This window comes from Ranitomeya variabilis, chromosome 2 (genome assembly GCF_051348905.1).
Source record: "Ranitomeya variabilis isolate aRanVar5 chromosome 2, aRanVar5.hap1, whole genome shotgun sequence".
NCBI lineage: Eukaryota > Metazoa > Chordata > Amphibia > Anura > Dendrobatidae > Ranitomeya > Ranitomeya variabilis.
In genome coordinates, this window is record NC_135233.1 from 183,176,578 (window position 1) to 183,195,726 (window position 19,149).

Genomic DNA, 19,149 nt, shown 5'->3' on the forward strand with positions numbered 1-19,149 from the left:
CGGTGCATGGAACAAAATGAGCGGCTTTAGTCAGGCGATCAACTACTACCATGATCATATTCATGCCCCCCGATGTAGGCAGCTCCACAATAAAAGAATAACAGAACATGGGTCACAAGGACCCTGAAAAAACGACCTTTTAGTCTATATAGAACAATATATCAAAAATCTTTATTAACCATTAAAAGTTATTTTAGAAAATACAAAACAGGTAAGGTAGGGTGCCACGTGGTGAACATAGACACCGAACCGATGTGTAAAATACCAAAAAGGCGCACGGAACCAGGGAAAGAAACACCCGCATATATCAATTATATTTATAGAGAGACTAAAGCTTACCCAAAACAAATATCTAAATTTCAGACAATCTATGCAAATAGCAATGCCATCTATGACAGGAGCATTGGGTGCACAATGCTAGATAAAGTTATCAACCGTAGCCCTGTATACAACATGGCATTAAAGATAAGTCTAATACTCAATGAAGATAAGATTCAAGATGTACATTACCTCTTAATAGCATGCAGTGAATAAACTTCACCCGGGTCCGTGCGCCCACCCCGACGCGCGTTTCGGTCGCACACCTTCCTCAGGGGGCATGGTGAAAGGATGCCGACAGTGTAATTTTATATCGTTCCGTCCCGGAAATGCTACAAGGCAACCCGGAAGTGTACCACTGTGGCCATGGAAACCCATAGTTACTCTCCATTATAATGCAATAGATGAAATAGCATGGCTTTTAGCGGTATAATCATCCGACCTGTCTGCGCCTGCGCCGCACCACGCCACCTGCCAGACAATCACAGGGCCCTGTGAAGTCGAGCAGCGGATGCGCAGCCAGAACAGGCGCCTTACAGGGCGGGGAAAATAGTGCACTGAAGAAATTAAATACCAAAACCGCCATAATGGAACAGGGGAGCAGGAATGGGCAACCAAAAAAGGTAAGTATAAACATAAAACAGAATACAAAAAACAAAAGATGGAAACAAAAGCCTATTAACAGATATATGGATGCTGCACATTGTTAACTATAAATTGACAAAGTCCGTACATAGCTGGTATAAGATAGCAGCACCGGTCCGATTTAAGCAAAGTCCATACAGTCATGGCCAAAAGTATTCACACCCCTACAATTCTGTCAGATAATACTCAGTTTCTTCCTGAAAATGATTGCAATCACAAATTATTTGGTAGTATTATCTTCATTTAATTTGTCTTAAATGAAGAAAACACAAAAGAGAATGAAGCAAAAAGCAAAACATTGATCATTTCACACAAAACTCCAAAAATGGGCCAGACAAAAGTATTGGCACCCTCAGCCTAATACTTGGTTGCACAACCTTTAGCCAAAATAACTGCGACCAACCGCTTCCGGTAACCATCAATGAGTTTCTTACAATGCTCTGCTGGAATTTTAGACCATTCTTCTTTGGCAAACTGCTCCAGGACCATGATATTTGAAGGGTGCCTTCTCCAACATGCCATTTTTAGATCTCTCCACAGGTGTTCTATGGGATTCAGGTCTGGACTCATTGCTGGCCACCTTAGAAGTCTCCAGTGCTTTCTCTCAAACCATTTTCTAGTGTTTTTTGAAGTGTGTTTTGGGTCATTGTCTTGCTGGAAGACCCATGACCTCTGAGGGAGAAACAACTTTCTCACACTGGGCCCTACATTATGCTGCAAAATTTGTTGGTAGTCTTCAGACTTCAGAATGCCATGCACACGGTCAAGCAGTCCAGTGCCAGAGGCAGCAAAGCAACCCCAAAACATCAGGGAACCTCCGCCATGTTTGACTGTAGGGACCGTGTTCTTTTCTTTCAATGCCTCTTTTTCTCCTGTAAACTCAATGTTGATGCCTTTGCCCAAAAAGCTCTACTTTTGTCTCATCTGACCAGAGAACATTCTTCCAAAACATTTTAGGCTTTTTCAGGTAAGTTTTGGCAAACTCCAGCCTGGCTTTTTTATGTCTCGGGGTAAGAAGTGGGGTCTTCCTGGGTCTCCTACCATACAGTCCCTTTTCATTCAGACGCCGACGGATAGTACAGGTTGACACTGTTGTACCCTCGGACTGCAGGGCAGCTTGAACTTGTTTGGATGTTAGTCGAGGTTCTTTATCCAACATCCGCACATTCTTGCGTTGAAATCTCTTGTCAATTTTTCTTTTCCGTCCACATCTAGGGAGGTTAGCCACAGTGCCATGAGTTTTAAATTTCTTGATGACACTGCGCACGGTAGACACAGGAACATTCAGGTCTTTGGAGATGGACTTGTAGCCTTGAGATTGCTCATGCTTCCTCACAATTTGGTTTCTCAAGTCCTCAGACAGTTCTTTGGTCTTCTTTCTTTTCTCCATGCTCAATGTGGTACACACAAGGACACAGGACAGAGGTTGAGTCAACTTTAATCCATGTCAATTGGCTGCAAGTGTGATTTAGTTATTGCCAACACCTGTTAGGTGCCACAGGTAAGTTACAGGTGCTGTTAATTACACAAATTAGAGAAGCATCACATGATTTTTCGAACAGTGCCAATACTTTTGTCCACCCTCTTTTTTATGTTTGGTGTGGAATTATATCCAATTTGGCTTTTGGACAATTCTTTTTGTGTTTTATCAATTAAGACAAGCAGAATTGCAGGGGTGTGAATACTTTTGGCCATGACTGTACATAGCTGGCATAGATTCGTTACACCGATCGCCTTTAAAATATCCATGGGAAGCTTCATCCAGTATACTGACTTGAAGGATATGTATCAGTCTGTCATACATGGCCAATGCCCAAAAGGTTGTCACATCCATTAGTATTACAGTGTGAAGCGCATCCGAACGGTGCATCCTCCCAAGGGGAAAAGTTCGATAGCAATAGCTATCAGATGTCAATCCAATGCCTGATCCGCCAGCCAGCATGATTGCGCAGACAAATTATCAAAGACGGCTCAATCCATATATCCACGAAAACCAGACCAAACTATATATGATACAGACATCTATTTCAAAACCTAAAACACAAAAAAGTAATAAAAATACAATAAAAAAAAAATACAATAAAACCGAATTAAGACACACACTCAACACACCCGGTGCGGCGTAAAGTTAAATTGAATGTCGAATGTAAAGCGGGTGATGATCACAAGAAGGATGAGAAACTTAGATTCTCGTTCAAACCACGTGGCTGAACCGTGCCCAAGGTCCAAATCCAACGAGACTCTAACTGAGCCAATCGTTGAGAGACATTACCTCCACGAATACCCAAATCAATAGTATCAATATCTCTAACACGCAGACCTTTGCTGTTGCACTCGTGATACAGCTTAAAGTGTCTGGGTATTGTTTTTAGAAGGGCTACATCTATTTTACACATCGGTGCGTTGTCTATGTTCACCATGTGGCACCCTACCTTACCTGTTTTGTATTTTCTAAAATAACTTTTAATGGTTAATAAAGATTTTTGATATATTGTTCTATATAGACTAAAAGGTCGTTTTTTCAGGATCCTTGTGACCCATGTTCTCTTATAGCTTCATTAACGACTAGTCTGTTTACTTAGTCCTTTTCCCGTTTTCAGCATACGATATATGTATGTAGTTTCAGACATATCTGAATGGACATTTGTCTGTATCATGCTGATTCCCATTGTGCTTTTGGTTAATTAGCTCCACAATAAAGTCCATTGATATAGACCCCCAAGGTCGGGACGGAACAGGTAACGGTTGCAGGAGACCCGCAGGTGCAACACAAGGAGTCTTGTAACGAGCACATACCTCGCAAGAGAGAACATAGTCCTTAGTATCCTTCAGGCAAGTTGGCCACCAGAAAAATCGGCTTAGGAACTCTTGTGTCTTCTGTACCCCCATGTGACCAGCCAACTTGGAGTCATGTACCAACCTGAGGATCTGCAGACGGACAGCCTCAGGGACGTAGATACGTCGATCTCTGAACCACATGCCACCCTTAAAGACAAGATTAATATCAACAGGTGGGTTGGCCAGAAATAAATCACCGTCATAAGCCTCCCTGCACTTCTTCCACAAGTCCTGATCGTGGATAACTCCAATGAAATTGGCATCAGATAGAATGATCTTGGACGGGGCTCCAGGTACGGAATCCGCAGCATGGATTCGGGATAAAGCATCAGCCTTCCCATTACGAGAACCTGGACGGTACGAGATAAAGTTAAATTGATTTAAAAATAAATTCCCATCAGCCTGACGAGGAGAAAGACATCCAGTGGATCTGAGGAACTCTAAATTGCGATGGTCAGTAAGCACTAGGATCTGTTGTGCAGCTCCTTGCAGATGATGCCTCCATTCCTTGAAAGCCGCAATAATAGCCAGCAATTCCTTGTCTCCCACATTGTAATTCTTCTCTGCTGAGGTTAGTCTACGGGAAAAGAAAGCACAAGGATGTATCAGACTCTTCTCTCCAGTTCTTTGGGAGAGAATAGCCCCCAAGGCATTATCAGAAGCGTCCACCTCCACAATGAAAGAAAGTGTTGGATCTGGGTGTATCAACAGCGGTGCTGAGGTGAAACTGATCTTAAGCTGATCAAAAGCTTCTTGAGCCTGTGATGACCACTTCAAGGGCTTTTCCTTCTTTGTCAAGGAAGTAATGGGACAGACAATATCAGAAAAATTTCGAATAAAACGTCTGTAGAAATTTGCAAAACCAATAAAACGTTGCACCTCCTTAATGTTCTTGGGTACCGGCCAGTCAAGGATAGCCTGAATCTTACCAGATTCCATGTTCAGCCCCTGGGGAGAGATGATATAACCTAAGAACTGTATCTCAGAACGATGGAACTCGCATTTCTCCGGCTTGATATACAGATGGTTCTCTTTCAGACGTCTTAAAACAGCTTTGACATGTTCATCATGTTCCTGTAGAGAGTCAGAAAAGATTAGAATATCATCCAAATAGATCACCACAAACTGGTCCAACAAATCTCTGAAAATGTCATTAGCAAGGTGTTGAAACGTTGCAGGGGCATTACAAAGCCCGAAGGGCATCACGAGATATTCAAAGTGTCCATACCGACATCGGTATGCTGTCTTCCACTCATCCCCTGGACGAATATGCACAAAATTATAAGCCCCAGGAAGATCCAGTTTAGAGAACACCATAGCATGGCGGACTCTTTGCAGTAATTCGGGAATCAGAGGCAAAGGGTAACAATTCCGTACGGTTACCTTATTGAGCTCTCGATAGTCCACAGAGGGTCTCAGGGACCCACCCTTCTTCCTTACAAAAAATATAGGTGCCCCTGCTGGTGAAGAAGAAGGACGTATGAAGCCTTTGGCCAGATTTTCATCAATATACTCCTTTAAGGCTTGAAGCTCAGGTGCCGCCAAAAGATATTCGTTACCAAAAGGAATAGCTGCCCCAGGAAGCAACTCAATGGGATAGTCATAATTGCTTGTGTGGAGGAAGCTGATCTGCATTCTTCTTGTCACAGATGTCAGAGAACTCTTTATATGCTGAAGGTAAAGTAAATACCTGTACAGGTGGTTCCGTAGCTGTGGACTCAGGGACAGCTTCAGTTAATGCTGAGTTGCTCCTTGTTGGAAAGATAATCTCCTTGGTCTCCCAGTTGATAGTTGGATTCTGAGAACGCAGCCAAGGGATGCCTAAAATCACAGGAAAATGTGGAGAAGATATTAGCAAGAAAGAGAGTTGCTCTTGATGATTAGGCTCCAACAAAATCTCGAGGGGTGCGGTCTCCTGATCCACAGGCCCGGAGATTAAAGGTGACCCATCCACTGTTTCCATGGTAATTGGAGAGGCTCTTTGCTGAATTTCAATACCATGTTCCTTGGCAAATGCGATATCCATAAAATTGCCACCTGCACCAGAGTCAATCATAGCTGCACTGGAAATCCATTGTCCTGTACACAGGATCTTAATTGGGAGAGAACAGTGAGAGTTCTTTTCATTTAGCTCCTTGGCTGGTGAAGTCATAGAAAGTGAATGGAATACAGCGTTTAAAGGCAGGCTACATTCAGAGATGTCAGATTCATCATCATAGTTGTCATACTCCCCTACTGCAGCTAGCACCTTGTTAGGACACTTGGGACAGTTGATTAGAAAGTGGTCAGACTGGCCGCAGTAGAAACATAGACTTTCTCGAAGGCGATACTACCGGCGCTCATTACTCTCGCGCCTCTGAACAGAATCAATTTGCATGGGCACCTCCTCTACCTCTCGAGATGTTTTACCTGCAGGCTCTTTGGAAGGAAGGGAAAAGTTAGAAATACGGTTATATGCAGCAAGCTTCTGCCTACGCTCAGTAAGGCGAATGTCAATGCGCACACAATGCTGTATAAATGTCTCAAGCTCTTGTGGTGATTCAGAGCGAGCTAATTCATCCTTTAAAATGCTAGACAGACCCCTTTAAAAAATAGGTAATTGCGCATAACTGTCCCAATTAGTATCTACCGCTAATCTCCTGAATTTAGTAGCATACTCAATAACAGAACGTTTAGCCTGGCGTAAAGACAATAAAGCAGATTCAGCGGTTGCACGGCGATTAGGGTCATCAAACATTAATGCCATAGCGACCAAAAAATCGTTCAAATTATTTAACCGCAGGTCATGAGACTCAATCATTGGATTCGCCCAGGTGAGCGCTCGTGCAGTCAGCAGCATTATTACACACAATACTTTGGATCTATCATTAGGAAAACGGTCAGCATGCACATCAAAATATAGCATACATTGATTCACAAAGCCACGAAATTTGTCGCAATCACCATTAAATCTGAATGGGGGCAACTTAGGTGGGCTAGCTGGTGGCGGTTGCCCAGATGGTAAAGTCGCTTGTGCAGCCATTTGCGTGCTTATGTCCTGAAAAGCCCGTCCATACTGGGAAGCTATGCCAGCAAGTTTGTTTTCCTGGGCTACCATGCGGGTGCTTAAGTCCTGCAAAGTTTGTCCAAACACTTGTTGATTGTGTTCAATGCTTCCAAACTTCTTTTGCAGACCTTCCACATCTTTCTGCAGTGATCTAATTATGGAGAACACCTGCTCTAGTCTGCTTTCTGCAGTCATTGTTCCAGCAGTCTCCTCTTTTGAGGCTAGAGTATCCTGTAATGATTATAAGGGATAACTCAGGAGACTCTTTGCATGGAACAAGACAACTACAGGACTCAGTTTTATAAGTGGTAAAGTCTATATTATCACACGGTGATTCAAACAGGTGCAGAGAGAAACTCAAGTCCACAACACTTGGTGTAAATATTAAACACAGCTTAACAGTCTATAGGAAACTTCAGAGGAAACTGCAATCACGCAGAAAGTCTATGAAGCACAATTATTCTTGAGGATACTTGACACGAATAAGTCCTTGGTAGTCCAAACACAGATAGATATGCTTATAAGGCAGTTCACATAATATCTTAGCACAACAAGGGAGGCCTGAGTAAAAGTCTCAGATTTAAGCAGAGCAGCAACAGCTTACATGTCCAGCAAATGCAGATGGAAACAAACACAAGCAGCCAGATGGAGGATTACTGGAAACCGATGTATGCAGCAGAAACTCAGAGCTGAGTAGCAGGATCTCCACACAGGTTCACAGGAGCAGGTGCAAAGCCAGGGAGTCGTCAGGAGCTGGATGCAAGGCAGAATACGCTAGCACAGACTGAAGGCTGGGGTGGAGTTTTATAGCAGGAAGACACAGTGCACATGAGACCAAAGACGCCATCTTGGAAAAGGGCAGTAATGCACAAAAGGTAATCAAAATGTTCAGAGTCCTGACAAACAGCGGCGGGGACGACCGCAAGTGGAGAGGAGTCGGCGCAACGCCCAGAGAGGTAAGTAGAGGCAGCAGCAGAAGCGGAAGTCATAACAGTACCCCCCCCCCTTTTAAGACTTCCCCTCTCATGATTGATCAGAAATCTTTTAAAATACGTGGAACATTGATATTCACATGAGGCTCCCAAGATCTCACCTAGGGACCGAACCCCTTCCAATCGACGAGAAAGAAAGTCTTCCCCTTAACTTTCTTCGTGGCCAGAATATCTTTTACTTCAAAAATATTGTCATCCCCTATGGGCAAAGGTAAAACTGCGGGAGTAGAAGAAATCCTATTAAGGATAACTGGCTTGAGGAGCGAGACATGGAAGGCGTTAGGGACCCGAAGCGAAGCAGGCAACCTCAATTTATAGGCCACGTTGTTAATGCGACTAAGGATCTCAAAGGGACCAATATACCAAGGACCCAGCTGGTATGACGGGATTTTTAAGTGAATGTGTTTAGTAGACAGCCACACTTTGTTGCCTGCATGGTACGGTGGCAGATCCCTCCTCCTTTTATCCGCATGTTTCTTCATTCGTGAGGCGGCTAGAACAAGAGCATCCTTAGTCTCATGCCAAACCCGAGAGAAATCATGAGAAAGAACATCAGCTGCAGGGATGCCAGAAGACGGAGGCACAGGAAGAGGCTCACCAGGGTTACGACCATAGACCACAAGGAAAGAGGACTTGGTAGAAAATTCATTGGAATGGCTGTTATGGGCGAACTCTTTCATCTTGATGGGAGGTTGGTGAAGTGGCGTAGATAAGATGTTAATACTTGATTAATACGTTCCACTTGCCCTTTGGTCTGTGGATGATAGGAGGAGGAGAAATCCAGAGAGATGCCCACAAGCTTACAAAGAGCTCTCCAAAAACGAGAAGTAAACTGTACCCCTCGATCAGACACGATTCGCTGAGGTAATCCATGTAATCTAAATATTTGAAGAATGAAGATCTTGGCTAATTCTGGAGCCGAAAGTAAATCAGGCAGCGGAATGAAATGAGCCATTTTGGAGAATCAATCCACTACCACCAAGATTGTGGTGCATCCAGAGGAGCAAGGCAAGTCAGTGATGAAATTCATGGCGATTTGTTGCCAAGGACATTCCGGCACAGGCAAAGGATGCAGAAGTCCAAAAGACAATTTTCTAGGAGTTTAATTCCTTGCGCAGGTTGCGCAGGAGGCCACAAAGTCATACACATCTTGTCGAAGAGACGACCACCAGTAATAGCGAGAGAGATGATTGAGAGCCTTCTTGGTTTCGATGTGTCCAGAAATCTTTGAAGAGTGGCCCCAGTGTAGCACCTCTAGCCTCTTGTCTTGCGGGACGAAGGTCTTACCAGGCGGAGCAGGGAGAACACTTACGGGAGCTATCATGAGGAATTTTGCAGGATCAATAATATGTGAAGAGCCTCCTCCACCTCTTTGGATTGTAAGGACCGAGAGAGCATCTGCCTTAGTATTCTTGTCACCCGGTCAAAGTGAAGCTTGAAGTCAAAGCGTGAAAAGAACAAAGACCACCTGGCTTGTCGGGAATTGAGTCTTTGTGCAGACTGGAGATAGGCAAGATTCTTGTTATCAGTAAAGATAGTAAAAGGATGGATAGCCCCTTCCAAGAGGTAACGCCACTCCTCTAAAGCCAATTTTATGGCCAAGAGCTGCCGGTCTCCAATAGTATAATTGCATTCTGCGGATGAAAAAGACTTTGAAAAGAACCCGCAGGGCAGTAGACGTCCGGAGGAAGACCTTTGAGAAAGAACCGCTCCAGTGGAGGAGGCATCCACCTCCAGAACAAAGGGTTTGCTGGTCACAGGCTGATGCAAAACTGGTGCAGAAGCAAAAGCCCGTTTCAGGGCGATAAAGGCGTCTTCAGCCTCCGGTGGCCAAAAATAATGCCTAACTCCTTTCCAGGTAAGAGTGGAGAGTGGTTTAGTCAGAGAGGAGAAATGAGGCAAAAATTGTCTATAATAATTTGCAAAGCCCAAGAAACGTTGAATGGCTTTAACCTCGAGTGGACGCGGCTATTTGAGTACATCGGACAGTTTCTCGGGATCCATCTTCAATCCGAAGTCAGAAATAATATAGCCCAAGAACGGCAACGAGGTTTGTTCAAAAAGGCATTTCTCAATTTTAGCGTAGAGACGATCCTCCCGAAGACCGAAGACGTTGCAGGACCAGACAGACGCTCTTTCTGTGGGAGGCAAGATTGGAAGAAAAAATGAGAATGTCGTCCAAATAGACTACGACACAAGAAAGCAGAAGATCTAGAAAAATCTCATTGACAAACTCTTGGAAGACTGCCGGAGCATTACAGGGACCAAAGGGCATGACCAAGTACTCATAATGACCATCTCGCGTGTTGAAAGCAGTCTTCCATTCATTTCTCAGATCCAGTTTGGTAAAGATTTGAGCCCCTCTCAGGTGATCAAAGAGCTCAAGAATAAGCGGAAGAGGATACCTATTCTTGACCGTGATGCTTTTCAGACCCCAGTAGTCAATGCAAGGCCGAAGAGATCCATCTTTCTTTCTAATGAAGATGCCCCATAGACACATTTGCCCCGTATAATGCTCCACAAATGCGGATTATGGCCTCATAAGATGCTCCATAGACTATTATGCCCCGTATGCTGTTGCTGCGATTAAAAAAAGAAAAATGACATACTCACCTCTCGTTGCTCAGGTCACCGGCTCTTGCGATATTCACCTGTCCTCGTTCCACTGCCGGGCGCCGCTGTGTCTTCCCCATCCTCCGCACTGAAGCTCAGGCAGAGGGAGTACACTAACTACGTCATTGCACCCTCTGACCTAAGCGCCACAGGCAGATGACGCGGAAGACGGTGCCCGGCGGTGGAACGAAGAGAGGTGAATATCTCCGTGCTCCCCCTCCACATTATACTCACCTGCTCCTGGCGCGGTCCCTGGTAGCTTCTGATTGACTCTCCGGGCGCGGCAGCTCTTCCAGCTTTGAGCGGTCACTGGTACCGCTCATTACAGTAATGACTATGCGGCTCCACCCCTATGGGAGTGGAGTCACGTCCATATTCATTACTGTAATGAGCGGTACCATGTGACCACTCAAAGCTGGAAGAGCTGCCGCGCCCGGAGACCATCGGAGATGCAGGGACCGCACCAGGAGCAGGGGAGTATGTCACAGCTGCCACAGCCCCCTCCTTTGCCAACACCTCTGGGACAGTGACTTGAGTATAAGCCGAGAGGGGCACTTTCAGCCTAAAAAAATGGGCTGAAAATCTCGGCTTATACTCGAGTATGTACGGCTGAATCTGCTGACGTGTGTGATGTCACTCCTCTCCTCCTCTTCTGGATGTTTTCTAAAGGATAAGAGAGGATGACATTTAGGAACACAGTGTGGAGCCATTTTGTTGGTGACTGCAAAGTTATACTGACAAGTAGACAGTCATGGGGAGAGAGACATGCAGGGGGGAGAGGAGTGCACAGGAGGGAGAGCAACCAGGCTTAGGGGGATAGAGAACACCAATGTGGAGAGAGACCAGACACAGGGGGATAGAGAACACACATGGGGAGAGAGACCAGGCACAGGGGGATGAGCAGAGGAGGATAGAGAGCACACATGGGGAGAGAGACAGCACACATGGGGAGAGACAGTCACCTCCAGGGTCACAGAGGGGGGAAGGTGCAGGGTGACCACATTAATATTCACTGCTCCCGATGCCCATAGTAACTCCCACTTCTATGCACTGAAGTCAGCCCCGAAAGGTAGGAGGGACTATGGGTGTGTGGAGCAGTGAATATTAATTTTCTTTAATAGTAGGCACACTGTTAGCCGCAGCCGCCGGCTTCTGCAGCTGCTGGGCAATCATATGTGCCTTCTATTAAAGAAAATTAATATTTACTGCTCCCCACTCTCATTGGCAAGGGCATGGGGAGCAGTGACAATGAGTGCAGAGCAGTGAATATTCATTCTCTTTAATAGCTGGCACATGTGATCGCCCACCAGCTGCAGAAGCCAGCAGCTGTGGCTAACAGTGTGCCCGCTATTAAAGAAAATTTATATTCCCTGCTCTCCACTCTTATTGTCACGGGCGTGGGGAGCAGTGAATATTCTGGCAGCTGCCCTCAGCGTGTGGGGGCGCTTGGCTGCTTACACGCTGAAGTCAGCTGCTGGCATCAGAACCGGATGCAGCACTGTGAGGGAGAAGAAAGAAGGTGAGTACAATTGTTTATTTTTTATGTGGGCAACGTGATGGGGGCCATATATATACTAGGATGGGACTGAGGGGGCCATGTATTCCAGAATGGGGATGTGGGCCATGTATACCAGGATGGGGACCATCAATACTAAAATGGGGAGCCATGTATACCTGGGTAGGGGGCCCATGTATACCATGATGGGGATGAGGGCCATGTATACTAGGATGGGAATGGGGGCCATGTATACCAGGATGGGGATGGTGGGCCATGTATACCAGGATGAGGGACTGTGTATATCAGGATTGGGAGCCATGTATACCTGGATGGGGGCCATACATACCAGGAAGTGGGGCCGTGTATACCAGGGAGGGGGGCCATGTATAGCTGGAATGGGGGCCATGTAGATCTGGATTGGGGGCCATGTATACCTGAATTGGGGGCCATATATACCATCCACTTCTATGGGAGGAGCGATGTAATGTGTGACACCACTCCGTCCACTTCCATGGAAACATCAGTGTAATGTGATGGCATTCAATACACGGCTCTGGGGTATCACGCATGATGGCATTAGTTACAGGACTCTGAGGAGTGTTAGGCATGATGGGCATTAGATAAACTCTCTGGGGCGTATCACTCATGATTGACATTAGATACATTCTCTGGGGGGTATCACACATGATAGCATTACATACCCTTCTCCACACAGCCCCTTATCATCATCACCCCTTTCTCTGCGCAGCCCCTCATTATCATCAGCCCCTTCTCCACACAGGCTCTTATCATTCCCATCTCTGCACAGCCCATCATCATCACCCCTTTCTCTGCACAGCCGCTCATCATCATTCCCTTCTTCAGACAGCCCCTCATTATAACTACCCACTTCTCCGCAGACCATCATCGTCATCATCACTCCCTTCTCTGCACAGCCTCTTATCATCACCCCTCATCATAATCATTCCCTTTTCAGCACAGCTTCTCATCATCATCACCCCTTTCTCCACACAGCCCCTCATCATCCCCTTCTCTGCACAGCCTCTTACCATCATCCCTTTCTCTGCAAAGCCTCTCATCACCATCATCACCCCCTTCACTGCACAGCCTCTCATCATCATCACCCCCTTCTCCGCACAGCTACTCATTAACTAAAAACCCCTCCTTTGTACAGCCCATCACCATTATCACCCCCCAGTAAGCAGCCCCATTCAAGTAGCCGCAATTTCCCTGTGCAAACCTTCAACATGTAGCTCCATGTAGTAACGTCATCTGTTGTGAATTTGGTTTCTGGGCTCCCCCGGTGGTCACTGGTGGTACTGAACTTGTGTGCTTCATCGCCTCTGTTCACCTGTTTCCATCAGGATGTGGGAGTTGTCTATTTAGCCTTGCTCCTCAGTCATTTCTATGCCGGCCAACAATGTTACCAGAAGCCTTTCTGTTGCATGTTCCTGCTCCTAGACTACTATCAGCTAAGTTGGACTTTTAGTCCTAAGTTTGTTTTGCATTTTTGTTCCAGTTCTCTGTGATTGTTATTTTCTGAGGCTGGAAGCTCTTGTGAACTGAAATTGCCACTCTGGTGTCATGAGTTGATATTAGAGTCTTAAAGTAATTTCAGGATGGTGTTTTGAAAAGGGTTTTCAGCTGACTGTGAAGTTCCCTTTTCTGTCTTCCTACTATCTAGTAAGCGGACCTCAATTTGCTAAACCTATCTTCATACTTCGTATGTCAATTTCCTCTGAAATCACCGACAATATATGTGGGGGCTACTGTCTGCCTTTTGGGGAAAATTTCTCTAGAGGTAAGCCAGGTCTGTATTTTCCTCTGCTAGGGTCAGTCAGTTCTCCGGCTGGCGCTGGGCGTCTAGGGATAAAACGTAGGCACGCTACCCGGCCACTGTTATTTGTGCGGTAGGTTTAGCTCACAGCTCGAGTTCCCATCTTCCAAGAGCTAGTCCTTTTTGTATGCTTAACTACGTTCTCTTGCCATTGAGAACCATGACAGTTTGGCCGGCCAAGGGTTAAAATTATTGGCAGAAGAAAGGAGAGAAAAGAAGTCTGCAGAGAATTTTTTTTTTTTTCCTGAGTTTGCTCATTAGTTCATTCACTAGCATCTCTGCTTACTGCAGCCTTTGTCTCTCTCTCCTTCTAATCCTTGAATGGTTCTGATTTCACCTGATGAAAATGGATCCTCAGAGTTTAGCTACAGGTCTGAACAGTCTCGCTATGAAGGTTCAAAGTTTACAGGATTTTGTAATTCATGCTCCTATATCTGAACCTAGAGTACCTTTGCCTGAATTTTTCTCCGGGGATAGATCTCGCTTCCAGAATTTCAAACATAATTGTAAATTATTTTTGTCTCTGAGATCTCGCTCCGCTGGAGATCCTGCACAGCAGGTCAAGATTGTAATATCCTTGCTCCGGGGCGACCCTCAGGATTGGGCATTTGCTTTGGCACCAGGGGATCCTGCGTTGCTCAATGTGGATGCGTTTTTCCTGGCTTTGGGGTTGCTTTATGAGGAACCTCATTTAGAGATTCAGGCTGAAAAAGCCTTGATGGCCCTGTCTCAAGGGCAAGATGAGGCTGAAATATACTGCCAAAAATTTCGTAAGTGGTCTGTGCTTACTCAGTGGAATGAGTGCGCCCTGGCGGCGAATTTCAGAGAGGGTCTCTCTGATGCCATTAAAGATGTTATGGTGGGGTTCCCTGTGCCTGCAGGTCTGAATGAGTCCATGACAATGGCTATTCAGATTGATCGGCGTTTGCGGGAGCGCAAACCTGTGCACCATTTGGCGGTGTCTACTGAGAAGGCGCCAGAGATTATGCAATGTGATAGAATTCTGTCCAGAAGCGAACGACAGAATTTTAGGCGAAAAAATGGGTTATGCTTCTATTGTGGCGATTCAACTCATGTTATATCAGCATGCTCTAAACGTACTAAGAAGGTTGATAAGTCTGTTTCAATTGGTACTTTACAGTCCAAGTTTATTCTATCTGTGACCCTGATTTGCTCTTTATCGTCTATTACCGCGGACGCCTATGTCGACTCTGGCGCCGCTTTGAGTCTTATGGATTGGTCCTTTGCCAAACGCTGTGGGTTTAATTTAGAGCCTCTGGAAGTTCCTATACCTCTGAAGGGTATTGACTCCACGCCATTGGCTAGTAATAAACCACAATACTGGACACAAGTAACTATGCGTATTAATCCGGATCACCAGGAGATTATTCGCTTCCTTGTGTTGTATAATCTACATGATGTGTTGGTGCTTGGATTGCCATGGCTGCAATCTCATAACCCAGTCCTCGACTGGAAAGCAATGTCTGTGTTAAGCTGGGGATGTCAGGGGACTCATGGGGACGTACCTTTGGTTTCCATTTCGTCATCTATTCCCTCTGAGATTCCGGAATTTTTATCTGATTATCGCGACGTTTTTGAGGAGCCTAAACTTGGTTCACTACCTCCGCACAGAGATTGCGATTGTACAATAGATCTGATTACGGGCAGTAAGTTTCCAAAGGGTCGTTTATTTAATCTATCTGTGCCTGAACACGCTGCTATGCGGGAATATATTAAGGAGTCCTTGGAAAAGGGACATATTCGTCCTTCGTCATCTCCCTTAGGAGCCGGTTTTTTCTTTGTATCTAAAAAAGATGGCTCTTTGAGGCCGTGTATTGATTATCGGCTTTTGAATAAAATCACGGTTAAATATCAGTATCCTTTGCCACTGCTTACTGATTTGTTTGCTCGAATAAAGGGGGCCAAGTGGTTCTCTAATATTGATCTTCGTGGGGCGTATAATTTAGTGCGAATTAAGCAGGGGGATGAGTGGAAAACCGCATTTAATACGCCTGAGGGCCATTTTGAGTATTTAGTAATGCCTTTTGGTCTTTCAAATGCCCCTTCAGTCTTTCAGTCTTTTATGCATGACATTTTCCGTGAATATTTGGATAAATTTATGATTGTGTATCTGGATGATATTTTGATTTTTTCGGACGACTGGGACTCTCATGTCCAACAGGTCAGGAGGGTTTTTCAGGTTTTGCGCTCTAATTCCTTGTGTGTAAAGGGTTCTAAGTGCGTCTTTGGGGTTCAAAAGATTTCGTTTTTGGGGTACATTTTTTCCCCCTCTTCCATTGAGATGGACCCTGTCAAGGTTCAGGCTATTTGTGATTGGACGCAACCCTCTTCTCTTAAGAGCCTTCAGAAGTTTTTGGGCTTTGCTAATTTTTATCGTCGATTTATAACTGGTTTTTCTGATGTTGCTAAACCGTTGACTGATTTGACTAAGAAGGGTGCTGATGTTGCTGATTGGTCCCCTGCTGCTGTGGAGGCCTTTCGGGAGCTTAAGCGCCGCTTTTCTTCCGCCCCTGTATTGCGTCAGCCTGATGTTACTCTTCCTTTTCAGGTTGAGGTCGACGCTTCAGAAATCGGAGCTGGGGCGGTTTTGTCGCAGAAAAGTTCCGACTGCTCCGTGATGAGACCTTGCGCGTTCTTTTCTCGTAAATTTTCGCCCGCTGAGCGAAATTATGATATTGGTAATCGGGAGCTCTTGGCTATGAAGTGGGCTTTTGAGGAGTGGCGTCATTGGCTTGAGGGGGCTAGACATCAGGTGGTGGTATTGACTGACCACAAGAATTTGATTTATCTTGAGTCTGCCAGGCGCCTGAATCCTAGACAGGCGCGCTGGTCGTTATTTTTCTCTCGGTTTAATTTTGTGGTTTCTTACCTACCGGGTTCTAAAAATGTGAAGGCGGATGCCCTTTCTAGGAGTTTTGAGCCTGATTCCCCTGGTAATTCTGAACCTACAGGTATCCTTAAGGATGGAGTGATATTATCTGCTGTTTCCCCAGACTTGCGACGGGTCTTGCAGGAGTTTCAGGCGGATAGACCTGATCGTTGCCCGCCTGGTAGAATGTTTGTTCCTGATGATTGGACCAGTAGAGTCATCTCGCAGGTCCATTCTTCTGCGTTAGCTGGTCATCCTGGAATCTTTGGTACCAGGGATTTGGTGGCTAGGTCCTTCTGGTGGCCTTCCCTGTCGCGAGATGTGCGAGGTTTTGTGCAGTCTTGTGATGTTTGTGCTCGGGCCAAGCCTTGTTGTTCTCGGGCTAGTGGATTGTTGTTATCTTTGCCTATTCCGAAGAGGCCTTGGACTCACATCTCCATGGATTTTATTTCTGATCTCCCTGTTTCTCAGAAGATGTCTGTCATCTGGGTGGTGTGTGACCGTTTCTCTAAGATGGTCCATTTGGTCCCCTTGCCTAAATTGCCTTTCTCATCCGAGCTGGTTCCTCTGTTTTTTCAAAATGTGGTTCGCTTGCATGGTATTCCGGAGAATATCGTGTCTGACAGGGGAACCCAATTCGTGTCTAGATTTTGGCAAGCGTTCTGTGCCAGGATGGGCATTGATTTGTCTTTTTCGTCTGCTTTCCATCCTCAGACTAATGGCCAGACCGAGCGAACTAATCAGACCTTGGAGACTTATTTGAGGTGTTTTGTGTCTGCGGATCAGGATGATTGGGTTGCCTTTTTGCCCTTGGCGGAGTTTGCCCTCAATAATCGGGCTAGTTCTGCCACCTTGGTTTCTCCTTTCTTCTGTAATTCGGGGTTTCATCCTCGTTTCTCTTCCGGTCAGGTGGAGTCTTCGGATTGTCCTGGAGTGGATGCTGTGGTGGAGAGGTTGCATCAGATTTGGGGGCATGTGGTGGACAATTTGAAGTTGTCCCAGGAGAAGACTCAGCATTTTGCCAACCGCCGTCGTCGTGTTGGTCCTCGTCTTTGTGTTGGGGACTTGGTGTGGTTGTCTTCTCGTTTTGTCCCTATGAAGGTTTCTTCTCCTAAGTTTAAGCCTCGGTTCATCGGCCCGTACAAGATATTGGAGATTCTTAACCCTGTGTCCTTTCGTTTGGACCTCCCTGCATCTTTTTCTATTCATAATGTCTTCCATCGGTCATTGTTGCGCAGGTATGAGGTACCGGTTGTGCCTTCCGTTGAGCCTCCTGCTCCGGTGTTGGTTGAGGGTGAGTTGGAGTACGTTGTCGAGAAGATCTTGGACTCCCGTGTTTCCAGACGGAGACTTCAGTATCTGGTCAAGTGGAAGGGCTACGGTCAGGAGGATAATTCTTGGGTGACTGCCTCTGATGTTCATGCCTCCGATTTGGTCCGTGCCTTTCATAGGGCTCATCCTGATCGCCCTGGTGGTTCTGGTGAGGGTTCGGTGCCCCCTCCTTGAGGGGGGGGTACTGTTGTGAATTTGGTTTCTGGGATCCCCCGGTGGTCACTGGTGGTACTGAACTTGTGTGCTTCATCGCCTCTGTTCACCTGTTTCCATCAGGATGTGGGAGTTGTCTATTTAGCCTTGCTCCTCAGTCATTTCTATGCCGGCCAACAATGTTACCAGAAGCCTTTCTGTTGCATGTTCCTGCTCCTAGACTACTATCAGCTAAGTTGGACTTTTAGTCCTAAGTTTGTTTTGCATTTTTGTTCCAGTTCTCTGTGATTGTTATTTTCTGAGGCTGGAAGCTCTTGTGAACTGAAATTGCCACTCTGGTGTCATGAGTTGATATTAGAGTCTTAAAGTAATTTCAGGATGGTGTTTTGAAAAGGGTTTTCAGCTGACTGTGAAGTTCCCTTTTCTGTCTTCCTACTATCTAGTAAGCGGACCTCAATTTGCTAAACCTATCTTCATACTTCGTATGTCAATTTCCTCTGAAATCACCGACAATATATGTGGGGGCTACTGTCTGCCTTTTGGGGAAAATTTCTCTAGAGGTAAGCCAGGTCTGTATTTTCCTCTGCTAGGGTCAGTCAGTTCTCCGGCTGGCGCTCGGCGTCTAGGGATAAAACGTAGGCACGCTACCCGGCCACTGTTATTTGTGCGGTAGGTTTAGCTCACAGTCAGCTCGAGTTCCCATCTTCCAAGAGCTAGTCCTTTTTGTATGCTTAACTACGTTCTCTTGCCATTGAGAACCATGACAGTCATCCATGTTTCTTTGCCTCCAAAATACATCCTCAAATCACTCACAGTCATATGTCCCCATACCCATCTCTTCTCAGCTCCATTGTCCAGCCCCTCAATCCTCTCAGGATCTCCTCCACATAAGCCTCATATCAACGGCAGCCACAGCACAATGCTGCTTCCAGTTATCGGGTCTGCACTGGGTAGCCTCTTCCACTAACATCATCATCCACTCACAGG

At 45.8% G+C, this 19,149-nt stretch overlaps 1 protein-coding gene across 4 annotated transcripts in view; it reads right to left on the reverse strand.

Moving 5' to 3' along the window:
* Positions 1-19,149, reverse strand: part of ERMARD (ER membrane associated RNA degradation) — a 372,196-nt gene that overhangs the window by 79,369 nt on the left and 273,678 nt on the right. The window lies entirely within an intron of this gene.